We start from the raw sequence: 13,733 nt of genomic DNA, 5'->3' as shown, positions 1-13,733 counted from the left end.
CGTCTAGTGGTATGACACTCGCTTTCGGAACGGAGGGTCCTGGGTTCGAGCCTCGCGTTCGGCGCATAGTTGAGTCCTTGGAAAAGGCTCTTTACTCACATTCTCTCACCGTACTCAGGTGTAAAATGAGTACCTGACCGTTTAAAGCGATGTCTTTGTCCGAAAAATTGTAATATCGCCTAATATCGCGTTATGTCCCGTCCTACATGTTAAATGTTGCTGTTGACCAGGGACCCCTTGTAAAATCGCTTTGATCATATTTAGTGGATATTGCGCTATATAAAGCTAAAAAAAAAAAGCTCAAATATCGGTCCTGGATGAGTGATTCTTATGGCCCATTTCCAATGTAACGCGTGACATACTATTCCATCTCAATGGCGGTAACAAAGATTCATTCTCGATGCAATCATAACACTATGTCTCTTTACTTAACTCTCTCCATACCAGCAATTTTCAGGATTTTCCCAAAAACTTCACACCCAACTAACACAAAAACATGTTTTTCTCACTGAGACATAATAGACCAATACTAAAATTCTTGTAATACATAAATTCTTTGGCGAAACATGCTCTACAACAGACTGTTCATTTTCTTTAAATTTTATGATGTACAAGAGAAATTTGAATAAGAAAAATGTTGGTTGTATGGTAACGAATGTGACGATTTTCATATAGGCGGTAAGGAGAGGGTTAAGGCAGATATAATAGATTAATTCTTTGTACGTCCCTTGCTTTCAGGCGTGGAAGAATTGTTTATTTATAGACAGCCAATGAACGGCGTTTCTAGACACTCCGAATAAACATTATAATATTAACAAAAACATCCATTCTGGATATGAATGTCTCATTTCATGGGTAAATTACGATTAACAATTCTGTATTTCTGTAACTTTAAATTCCTATTAACTTTGAAAAAGGTCATTGCCATTTGTTGGTGTTATGCAATATATATATATATATATATATATATATATATATATATATATATATATATATATATATATATATGACCCTTCGCCTCAAAACGGTATTAAGTCGGGTTGGTTAAGATGTTGAAAATTGAATTTATAGCCAGAAATATCAGACTTGTGTTGAGTTTGTATGTTTTATTGAGGAGAAGGGATACCATATTTTAGGGTGCTAATGCCAACAATTTATATATTTTTGACCAGTTTAGCATTTAATTCGACTTTTAAGCATCTAGATCGTTCAGACATAATACCGTTTTGAGACGATGGGTCACATATATATATATATATATATATGCGGCTATTTGGTCTAGTGGTATGACACTTTCGGATCGGAAGGTCCTGGGTTCGAGCCTCGCGCTTGGCGCATAGTTCTCACCGTACTCAGGTGTAAAATGAGTACCTGAACGTTAACAGCTTTGTCTTTGTCCGAAAAATTGTAATATCGCTAACAGGCGGCATGTCCCGTCCTACATGTTAATTGTTGCTGTTGACCAGGGACCCCTTGTAAAGCGCTTTAAGCATATTTAGTGGATATTCCGCTATATAAAGCTCAATTATTTTTTTAAATTTTAATATATATATATATTTATATATATATATATATATATATATATATATATATATATATATATATATATATATATACATAATATAGCATTTTGAAGGAACGAATTTGACGTCACTCAGCTTTTTGTTATTGTTTTAGCAAGCCATTTTATGAGTAGTTGTCACTAAATTGTATTAATCAGACTATAAACGTTTAGGTTACACATAGTTTTGTGTGTTTGTATGTTATATCCTGTCGGTGGGTGTTATGAGGGTGGTTTTATTCTGGCTAAACGCTCAGCATCAATATATAATCAATATATATATATATGTGTGTGTGTGTGTCTGTGTGGTGTGAGTTAGTTTTGCGAAGTTTCATTGATAATCATTTATTGGTTTTAAAAAACTCTTCCGATTTTACCAAAGTTGTTGAAAATCATTTGTAAGAGTGACATTTTGATAATAGCACAATATTCTTCAATGGTCGTAACGTCACTTCCTTCCTAATGACCCATGGTAACTTAGTAACACTGGCTCTAAACTATCGGAACAATGGCGGACGCCCGTATGAAATATTTCTCCAGCGAGCATAAAGGGTATCCAGAGGGGAAATAAACGTAAATTTGATCATGTTTTGACTTTTACACATTCTGATCATAAGGCATATGAAAAGTTCTAGCCAGCATGAAGAATAAAAAGAACTGATTTTCTTTGTTTAGAACCAGGATGGCCGCCGTTGCTGGACGACGTGACATCAGACTATTGAATCCAATTCGCCCTCGTTGATCTTGTTACAAGGTTTTGGAATTAACTTACATATAACAGGACTAAAAATCACGTTAATGCTGGATAGTACGGTATTTGGTATAAACCCTTCCTGCCACCCCCCCCCCCCTCCCAACTACTGCTTCTCCTCCTCCTCACCGTCCCCTCCTCATTTTTCTCCTCCTCCTCTTCCTTTTCTTCTTCTTCTTCCTTTTCTTCTTTTCCTTATTCTTTCTCTTTCTTCTTCTTCTTCTTCTTCTTCTTCTTCTTCTTCTTCTTCTTCTTCTTCTTCTTCTTCTTCTTCTTCTTCTTCTTCTTCTTCTTCTTCTTCTTCTTCTACTACTACTACTACTACTACTACTACTACTACTACTACTACTACTACTACTACTACTACTACTGCTGCTGCTGCTGCTACTACTACTACTACTACTACTACTACTATTACTACGAATACTGCTACTACCCATACTACTACTACTACTACTACTACTACTACTACTACTACTACTACTACTACTACTACTACTACTACTACTACTACTACTACTACTACTACTACTACTACTACTACTACTACTACTACTATTACTACTACTACTACGAATACTGCTACTACCCATACTACTACTACTACTACTACTACTACTACTACTACTACTACTACCACTACTACTACTACAACAATTACTACTACTAATACTACAACTATTACTACTACCTTTTGATTATTCCATCTCTACATTTCATCCTCCAATAAAGCATTGCTATATTGGATGTGGTTAAGACAAGGCTTAAATTCTATCGGTGCACTGCGGCTAACGCCAATATTCTTTCAGCTCTTCCCGAATGAGACAACTAAGATGGATTTTCTTATTAAATGAATATAATTAACTCGAGATCTACATCATACATTCTTATTCATTATAATATTATTGTAATAAATCGCGAATAATTGATGTTATTCAAGCATTCCTTACATCACAGAATGGTGTCACCAGGCCGGTCTGTTTATCACACGATGTCAGGATAATACACGAATACCATTACGGTCTCCAATTTTTGTGCGGCTATCTGGTCTAATGGTATGACACTCGCTTTCGAATTGGAAGGTCCTGGGTTCGAGCCTCGCGCTCGGCACATAGTTGAGTACTTGGAAAAGGCTCTTTACTCACATTCTCTCACCGTACTCAGGTGTAAAATGAGTACCCGGCCGTTAACAGAGTTGTCTTTGTCCGAAAAATTGTAATATCGCCTAACAGGCGTTATGTCCCGTCCTACATGTTAAATGTTGCTGTTGACCAGGCACACCGTGTAAAGCGCTTTGAGCACATTTAGTGGATATTGCTCTATATAAAAGTTCTTTTTTTTCTTTTTTTTTATATTAATTTTGATGCCTTATGATTATGTCGGTGATAACTTAAAATCGGCGTTTATGGACTACCAAAGATATTATGCTCTTTTAATACAAATAAGTGAGAGTGATTTGGTCATTGAAAAATGAAGACATTTATGATGGTCACAAAACGATTTCGAACTTGTAAAAATGTACAGAAATTCAACTGTCAATTCAAATCAACGAAACAAGTTATATAACGAAACATAATGGCTATGATGATGATGATGATGATGATGATGATGATGATGATGAGGAGGAGGAGGAGGAGGAGGAGGAGGAGGAGGAGGAGGAGGAGGACGAGGGTGGGGAGGATTATCATGATTTTGATTATGCTGGTTGTTGTGGCCAATAGGACAGATGTCTTGTGAGTAATGGCCAATCTAGAGGATCAGCATGTTGCTGTTATAGAGTTCTTTTCAATAATTAAGCCATGCCACTTGGTAATCCACAGTAAATATGGTCCAAAGAACTGTTTCATGTCATTAACAATTCTAGAATCCAGTGATTCCTCGATGATTATTACAATTACTGAGATCCCCTTTCTTTGGAAAATTGATAAGATGCCCTTCCTTCCAATCCTTTGGGAATATCCCGTCATTCCAGATTCTCTCAAATAGTGGGTGCAGGGCTCAGCATCAACTTTTAGAGCCTCCGGTGGAATCTGGTCTGGTCCTGCAGCTTTCCCCCTTTTCATCTTGTTAATGGCACCCACAATCTCTGCTATCGATGGTGGAAAGAATACATTTTTCTTAACCTTCTCTTTCCCCAACCAAATGAAAGACGGCAAATATCAGTCAGCCTCATTAGTCAGCCAAAATCGCCTCCCTCCTCCCCCTGTCAATCCAGCAGTTATTGGGTAGTTGGGTCTGTTAGAACACTGTTAGAAACACTTTGCGATAGACTAGCGTCCCATCAAAAGGATAGCAGTCAATTTGATATTGTCGAAACCGGGATAAAAAAAATTGAGCTTTATACAGAGCAATATCCACTAAATGTTCTCAAAGCGCTTTACAAGGGGTCCCTGGTCAACAGCAACATCAAACATGTAGGACGGGACATGCCGCCTGTTAGGCGATATTACAATGTTTCGGACAAAGACAACGCTGTGAACGGTCAGGTACTCATTTTACACCCGAGTACGGTGAGAGAAAGTGAGTAAAGAGCCTTTTCCAGGACTCAACTATGCGCGAGGCTCGAACCCAGGACCTTCCGATCCGAAAGCGAGTGTCATTCCACAAGACCACATAGCCGGACTCCAATGGCCTAATGGTTTTGAAGGACTACTTTGGTTCATTCCGACTTTGAAGACCAGAGTTGACGTGACGGCTCACCATTACGCTTTTATCCCAATAAAATATGACTCGTCTTCTCCTAAAGGGACTCTAATCGGGGTCAATTGGATGCCCAAATAGGGATTTTAAACTGAAAACGATAAAAAATGTGAAATTTCATTCTAATTTGTCATTGGAAGGAATTGATGTACATTTATTCTCCGTATAAAATAGTAATACTTATCTCAAGTCTTATACTGCTCACTATCAATTTAATTTTCAGCATCAACACGGCTACGTGGTCTAGCGGTGTGCCACTGGCCTTTGGATCGTAAGGTCCATGGTTCGAGTCCCGCTCTGGGCGGTACATAGTTGAGTCCTTTGAAAAGTCTCTACTCACATTCTCTCGCCGTACTCAACTTTTAAAATTTGTACTTGGCCGTTAACAGCGTTGTCTTTGTCCAAAAAATGGTAATATCACCAAAATGCGTCATGTCTGGTTCTACATGTTAAGTGTTGCTGTTGGCTAGAGACCCCGTGTAAATCACTTTGAGTAACGTTTAGTGGATATTGCCCTATATAAAAGCTCAAGTTATATATTTTAGAAAGATATTTCGATTATGTTCGAAAAAGGGAGACAAAATGTTTTGACTAACGCACCCCTTCCTACTCATTCTACACAGGTATGTGAAAGTTAATTTTCATAAAAGTGACAACGTACATTATTATCTTAATGCTACCCGATAATTCGTTTGCAGTGTTTGCTTTGAACTGAAATAAAACGCCGTGTCTGACCGCCAATCGACAGCACCGACCATACGTCAATTGTAACACCAAAGTCACCTTTTAACACCGTGACCATCAAGGAGATCGACAGGTAAGAAAGGGTAGATGATGCCCCAAGGCAAAGATACACAATCTCCCGATGAAAACCAAATGATCATATCACAAGTCACATTTTCAGGTCACCTTTTCACCTACCTAGATATAAAACCTTTGTCTTTGTGAACAATCTTGTTACTCCAATCCGGAGTAGCGACTCTTCCGGCCTCAAGTCGTTTGACGGGTTGTTCCCTTTAGGTTGTCGCTGCAACTTCCGCTGGTCCTGAGGGTGACTTTGCTGGCATTGGTGCTGCTGTTGCTGCTGCTGCTGCTGCTGTAATTACTGCTGCTGCTGCTGCTTTTGCCGGTGCATCTGGTAATCGTCATCGTCATTGTCATCGTCTTTTCTGGGCAGTTGACAGGACAGGTCAGTAAATCATATTCTTACTCCCTTATCTATTATTACTATTACCAATAATAAGTTCCATGTAAAGGACTACTAGAGTATCTCTTCTGATGATATTCTGTTCTTGTTTGCCTTTCTCAAATATCAGGAAAGTGAATATTTGCTCATTGTGCCCTTCTTAAAGTTTTAATACATTGGTGTTTATTTTAGCAATACGTAAACCAAACATCTTATGTTATGAAATCGGTCTTTTTGGAATAAATTATCACGTCGCTGAGAGTAGATCCCGATTTTTAATTCTATTTTGCATATCGAAGTTTGATATCTGATTATTCTTTGGAAATTCGATTTAAATTTATCTCTCAGAGTTGCCAACTTCACATTTAATTATCAGTGCATACGTCTAATAATATATGTCTTGGACAAGGCAATGCTTGCTTGGGTCTGAAGGTGCATACGGGTCCGTTATATTTTTTAACAGTAACATTTCTTATATGAATAATATCAGAAGTACTTATAAATTCAAGGTAATACAATTAATGATAAGGATTATATTAATATTTTTGATAATGATAATAATATTGACGACTATAATGATTATGATGATGATGATGGTGATGATGATGATGATGATGTTAATAATAATAATAATAATAATAATAATAATAATAATAATAATAATAATAATGATAATAATAATAATAATAATAATAATAATAATAATAATAATAATAATAATAATAATAATAATAATAATAATAACAATATTAATAAGAGTAATAATAATAATACTAATAACAGCAATGATGATGATGATATTGATGATGATGATGATGATGATGATGATGATGATGATGATGATGATGATGATGATGATGATGATGATGATGTTTAATTCTGTAATTTACAAATTCCATTTTATCAAGATATGTTGTTTCTTCAACTTAATTTTTTTTTTTTAATGTAGCGTCTCTGTGAATTTATCCAAAATAAAGTGTTTTCTTCGAGACTAGAGCCTTATTGAAGCCAAAAATAGAACAGGCCAAAACATCAAATTGTTATATGATATGATGTGATATGATATGATATGAATTCTGACCAACAGATCTAAAAAGTGCGAAGCTTATCAAACATCATATAATCGAATATAACATTTTAGCAATGACACTAACAAATGCAAACACAATATAGTTATAATTATATATAGATTGAGAACATGTAAGTTTATTATAATCAAACGCCAATGGGTACAGTTTGATAAAAGCCAATCAAAAAAGAAGATTTACAGTATACAGAACAAATATCGACGCCAACGATATAAAATGTTACAAAACTCAGTATTTACATTTCATTCATTCATCATAATCAAACATCAAATAGGACAGTTCTTTTTCAACGCCATTTTATATAAGAGTTGACCGTTTCTGAGTTTTTTGTGTCAAATTTTAGTTTGTTCCAGAATTTGACAGTTCTAAAAATAAAAGGATTTATAAAATAATATGTGAATAACAAACCTCTATATATTGTTGTATTTATCTCCTCTAATGAATGTAACATCATAGGCAAATGCACAAATGATTATCAAATAACATTCATTTATGATTCTAGTATGTTTACTTTAACTCTTAATTTGCCTATATATAGTATGAAGTTGACGTCACGCTATCCTTTGTTAATGTTTTTTGCCATCCACGTTTATGAGTAATACTCACGAAACGGTATTAACCAGACTATAAACGTTTAAGATTACACATAGTTCTGTGTGTTGGTCCGTTATACTTCCGGATTGCAATGTTATGAACTTCTTAGCCAAGCGCATACTATCTATTGCATGTTTTTTTCTCCCCACCCAATCAGACACTTGTCCTTGAACCAAAAATAGCAAAGGCGGCCAAATGGCTGGATAATATACCGTTGTCTTTTAGAATAAACATTTGATGATCTGAATGTTTATTGTTTTAATATCCTCAATCACTTGTTGCAAGATGGATAACCAATGATAGATAATATTTGTAAAGTGTTAAGAGTGGATAAATGCTATGTAAATAGTATACAATTTATCAATAAGTCCAACGGTAGTATGTAAACGCCACCATCATAATATCTTTTACTTTGCCAAATTAATTCTATATTTGATAGTGCAATTTTTAATAACATATTCAGGGAAAGCTATAATATTTTGATTCGTTGAAACAGTAAAACCAGAAACAAACTATGGCGCTTTAATAATAATTTTGATAATATTTGCTAACGGCAAAATGCAATTGATAGATGATTGACTGCTGTTCCAATTCAAATAATGCCCGTTTATTCATGTGAGTACTCGATGTTTGTCAGTTTAGGATTGTGTTTTTGCTTGCAGTCCGTCCATTGCGGAAGAGAGAGAGAGAGAGAGAGAGAGAGAGAGAGAGAGAGAGAGAGAGAGAGAGAGAGAGAGAGAGAGAGAGAGAGAATAAGTAGGAGTGAAGTATCTGTTCAATGTTATAGTTATATAACGTTATAACAAGTGTAACTAAATGACAAATTGCCATATTTATGGACAATAAAGATCTATTATTATTATTATTATTATTATTATTATTATTATTATTATTATTATTATTATTGTATAGGGACACAGAAGGTCCTTGACTTCATTATCCATATTGCATAAATATAATATAATTTTAACTCTACAGTCCAGATACATCCTTTGATGTTCATAATCTTTGCCTTTTATCTTTTTAACTATAAAGGTTCTTTATTTTAGCTACCTAGAGGTATATTCAAGAAAAAGTGTTATAAAATCAGAAGAAAATTACCCGATTAAAATTGAAAGGAAAAGGAAGCGAAAAGTGGACGAATAGACATAGACGAAAATTTATTGGAAAAATCTTCTAAACTGAAGAAAAAGTTGCGGTTAAATTTGATAAAACTGATAATAGCCACAACGAATTTTTAAAAAAATGAGCTTTAAGAAAAGATAATGTTTGGCGTATTATCACATCCTCCAAAAGGATTGAGGGTATTTTCCTAGAAGGAAAAAAATTGACTAGGAAGTATTCGATGAAATAGTTGTTTTTTGTTAATTCCTAAGTGGCCTAAATGAGAAAAGGGAACGGTTCTGAACGGAAGTGATGATCCGAGGAGTGATATCAAGAGATCAGATAGATATTTATTTACAAAGGTCTCTTTGTTGAAGTGACGAGACGCATGTGATAGGATTTACATGTATAAGCACTGAGTTCGAATGGCGATCGAGATGCAACCTTTCAAAATTGGCAGTGCGTTAAGTTTAGCTTCATTATTATTTTATTGTGTTGTTATTATTTTAGATATCTTTGTCTGGGGCAATAACAAAGAAAGAAATGATGCAGATCTGGTTAGTTGCGGTTGAAAAAGGAAATAAAATAATAAAGACTTGATTCAGATTTTTTTAAAGTTAGAAAAGGCAGTGATCAATGTCAAAGGAGAATATAAGAATTGAATCAATGAACACAAGAATGAACTGATAAATGAATGAATGATTGAACCATTGAAGGAATAAACTAGGGGAATATCAATGTCCATGAACGACTGATAAGCGTGTATATGAGAGAGAGAGAGAGAGAGAGAGAGAGAGAGAGAGAGAGAGAGAAAGAGGGGGGGGGGGGGGGAAAAGGGAGGAGAGTATATTACTACTTATGTGTCAGGTCTAGGTCTTTAGGTGCTAATAGCATTGAGTCATCTGCCGATATCTTCAATCTTCGTGGATGAAAAGCCGGTATCAGACAAACTAAACGTGTCTCCACGTACACGAAACAGCTTGACTCACGTCGTTGGTGGTACTGTGAGATGAGATGAACACCGACGGTCTCTTTTCTCTTGGTAATAGGTAGAAGTCATTGGGTGATTATTTGGTTGTGCGTGTGTGACGTTCTTACCTGTTGGATATTTGATGTGTTTGTGGTGAGTAAAATTGATTGGTCATAACGCTTCTTTTGTGCTGTTATTGTTGTGGATGATGACGATGATGATGATGATGATGATGATGATGATGATGATGATGATGATGATGATGATGATGATGGTGATGATAAAGGCGACAATCATATTGTAAATACCATGCATCATCATTATCATCACATCGTCATCTATATAATCATATCGTAATCTTCATCATCATCATCATCATCATCATCATCATCATCATCATCATCATCATCATCATCATCATCATCATCATCATCATCATCATCATCATCATTATTGTCGTCGTCATTTTCATCATATTTATCATTATTATCACCATCATCATCAACATGATCATCATCATCATCATCATCATCATCATCATCATCATCATCACCATCACCACCACCATCATCATCATCATCATCATTATCATCATCATCATCATAATCATCATCATCGCCACTACCACTACCACCGTCTCAAATACCATAATTGTGATGATGAATCTTTGTGTTATTCTCCTGATAAATGCTACATCGAAGTTAAGTATTTGATGTATCTCTGCTCTCTTTGTAGTAGTAGTAGTAGTAGTAGTAGTAGTAGTAGTAGTAGTAGTAGTAGTAGTAGTTGTAGTAGTAGTAGTAGTAGTAGTAGTAGTAGTAGTAGTAGTAGTAGTAGTAGTAGTAGTATTAGTAGTAGTAGTGGTCGTGGTGGTGGTGGTGGTAGTAGTAGTAGTAGTAGTAGTAGTAGTAGTAGTAGTAGTAGTAGTAGTAGTAGTAGTAGTAGTAGTAGTAGTAGTAGTAGTTGTAGTAGTAGTAGTAGTAGTAGTAGTAGTAGTAGTAGTAGTAGTAGTAGTAGTAGTAGGAATATGAGTAGTAGTAGTTGTTGTTGTTGTTGTTGTTGTTGTTACTGTTGTTGTTATGTTGAACTTTTCAGTATTTTGAGGCATTTATAATATCTATGAAGACTAAAGGCATTGCAAATTGGGTAGCCTAACGATGACAGCTGCATTTTTATTTTTACAAATTTTATGTTGGTGTAAATGACAGAACTAAATTAGTGTGAGCAAAGAGCTCATCTAGTGTTCATCGCCATGTGTAAGAGCAAAATATGTCACTCTCAACCTGCCATCTGTAAGAAAATTCCATAGAATTTAGGTATTGAAAAATTAGGAGACGCGACTTTTATTCAGAATGTTTATTGGGAAGAAAAAAAATGAAAGTAGTTTATTTAAGCACGGATTAAATGTTTTCAAAACGTGGACGTTTATAATATTATATGAAACGCAAAATCCAATGCATTTTCTTCAAGCGATTTACAATAATATAAGACGAGACAATACTCCCGAAAGGCGCTTTTATTATTATTATTATTATTATTATTATTATTATTATTATTATTATTATTATTATTATTATTATTATATTATTATTATTATTATTATTATTATTATTATTATTATTATATATTTAAATTATAATTAAAAATAAGATGACAGGATTAGGTGAAAGTGAAAGTAAGACGACAGGATTAGGTGAAAGTGAAAGTAAGACGACAGGATTATGTGAAAGTGAAAGTAAGACGACAGGATTATGTGAAAGTGAAAGTAGAGAGAGAACAAAAGATAAATCGATGAATATTATATTGGGCAGAAATGTTATTGTCTGCAAACATTCGACGTCAGTGTACAAATTATAGATAGTTCGAAGATGACGTCACTCAGGTCTATGTTATGTTTTCTGCCATTCGCGTTTATGAGCAGTTCTCACTAAACTGTATTAACCCGACTATAAACGTTCTTGGTTACACACAGTTTTGTGTGTTGGTCCGTTATACTTCCGGATGGCAATGTTATGAGCTTCTGAGACAAGCGCATACTATCTATAGATAGTTCGAAGATGACGTCACTCAGGTCTTTGTTATTATTTTTTGCCACCCGCGTTTATAAGTAATGCTCACTGAACTGTATTAACCTGACTATAAACGTTCATGGATACACACAGTTTTGTGGTAATGTTATGAGCTTCTTAGCCAAGCGCATACTATCTATAGATAGAATGCGCTTGGCCAAGGAGTTCACAACATTGCCATCCGGAAGTATAACGGACCAACACACAAACTCTTGTGTAACCATGAACTTTTATAGTATGGTCAATACAGTTTAGTGAGAAGAACTCACAAACGCGGATGGTAAAAACAATAACAAAGGCCTGAGTGACGTCATCTGCATACTATCTATAGACTGACCGATTGACTCATTACGAAAGTAGCTTAACTCACGATACCATGTGAATTTGGTTCGTTGGCTTTCGATAAAACTCGTCTCAAACTGCCCTAAAATTACGTCAAAATAGAAGGCGGTGATTACAAAAAGAAATTTAAAAGTGAGTTGTTGTTAGTAGTACTCTATGTAGAATATAAAGAATTGGATTCAGTAGTCTGATGTCACGCCGCCCGGCAACGGCGGCCATCTTGGTTCTAAACAAAGAAAATCATTACTTTTTATTCTTCCAGCTGGCTAGAACTTTTCATATGTATTGTGATCAGAATGTGTAAAAGTCAAAACATGATCAAATTTATGGGTTTTTTTCCTCTGGATACGCTATTATGCTCGCCGGAGAAATATTTCATACGGTCGTCCGCCATTGTTCCGATAGTTTAGAGACAGTGTTGCTAAGTTACCATGCGTCATTAGGAAGGAAATGACGTTACGACTATTGAATCCTATGGTTGTAATATTGAATAAAACTCGCCATTCAATTTAATTTCGATAGTCGTCATCTTGTAATGTGACGTAATAGTTTGACATTTGCCCGTGTAGCCATCATTAGCATAAAGCAATACTTGAGCTTGAGCTTTTATATAGCGCAATATCCACTAAAGGTGCTCAAAGCGCTTTACAAGGGGTCCCTGGCCAACAGCAACAATTAACATTTAGGACGGGGCATGATGCCTGTTAGGCGATGCTACATTTTTTTCCGGACAGAGACAACGCTGTGAACGGTCATTTTACACCTGAGTACGGTGAGAGATGTGAAATAAGAGTCTTTTCCAAGGACTCAACTATGCGCCGAGCGAGAATCGAACCCAGGACCTTCGGATTCGAAAACAAGTGCCATACCACAAGACCACATAGCCGCACATACAAAGCTGCTGGACGAAGGTGTGGAGTGTAAAAGTAATGAACAAAAACGAAATTAACAGCTTCAACAAAACAACAACAAAAAATACCTAGGACGGAAAGTTTCGGGTTATTGTTTCGAGCGTCCTTCGACAGTTGTTGTTCAAATTAATTTAAATCATTTTTCACTTTAACTTGGTAGATAGTCATCGAATATTTTTGTAACAAATTCTTTTGGCACACGGTTGTATGCTCTTAGGAAAGGAATTTGGAACCGAATTACACTTGCAATCATAGATGGACTTTACTTTTGGGGGTCCTCATGATAAATATAGATCTAAATGGAAACCGAAAAGCGTGCATAACTTTAGAACCAAAATCTTTTTTTTTTCTTTCTGTAAACTAAGAGACAAAGGAAATAAAAATTTTTCTTTGTTGTTAAATTTCAGCGCAAATAATGAACGCAAAATTAAACGCCATAGTATTTAAGGTGGAGACA

The 13,733-nt window shown here is 35.4% G+C and overlaps 1 protein-coding gene across 2 annotated transcripts in view; it reads left to right on the top strand.

The window, feature by feature from the left end:
- Positions 1-5,968: 5,968 nt before the first annotated feature.
- The window catches only part of LOC144966207 (electroneutral sodium bicarbonate exchanger 1-like), a 76,148-nt gene continuing 68,383 nt past the window's right edge, over positions 5,969-13,733 (top strand). Inside the window, exon 1 of one of the 2 annotated variants that reach the window (XM_078902375.1) lies at positions 5,969-6,201. The gene's annotated coding sequence lies outside the window, so the exon portion shown is untranslated. Of the gene's footprint in view, positions 6,202-9,931; positions 10,108-13,733 lie in introns of those variants that run through there. The other variant, XM_078902376.1, reaches the window with a different exon arrangement.

This window comes from Berghia stephanieae, chromosome 2 (assembly GCF_034508935.2).
Source record: "Berghia stephanieae isolate SIO BIC M18660-M18661 chromosome 2, UCSD_Bste_1.3, whole genome shotgun sequence".
Classification (NCBI taxonomy): Eukaryota; Metazoa; Mollusca; class Gastropoda; order Nudibranchia; family Aeolidiidae; genus Berghia; species Berghia stephanieae.
The sequence above is the reverse complement of the archived record's forward strand: the minus strand, read 5'-3'. Positions and strand labels throughout refer to the sequence as shown.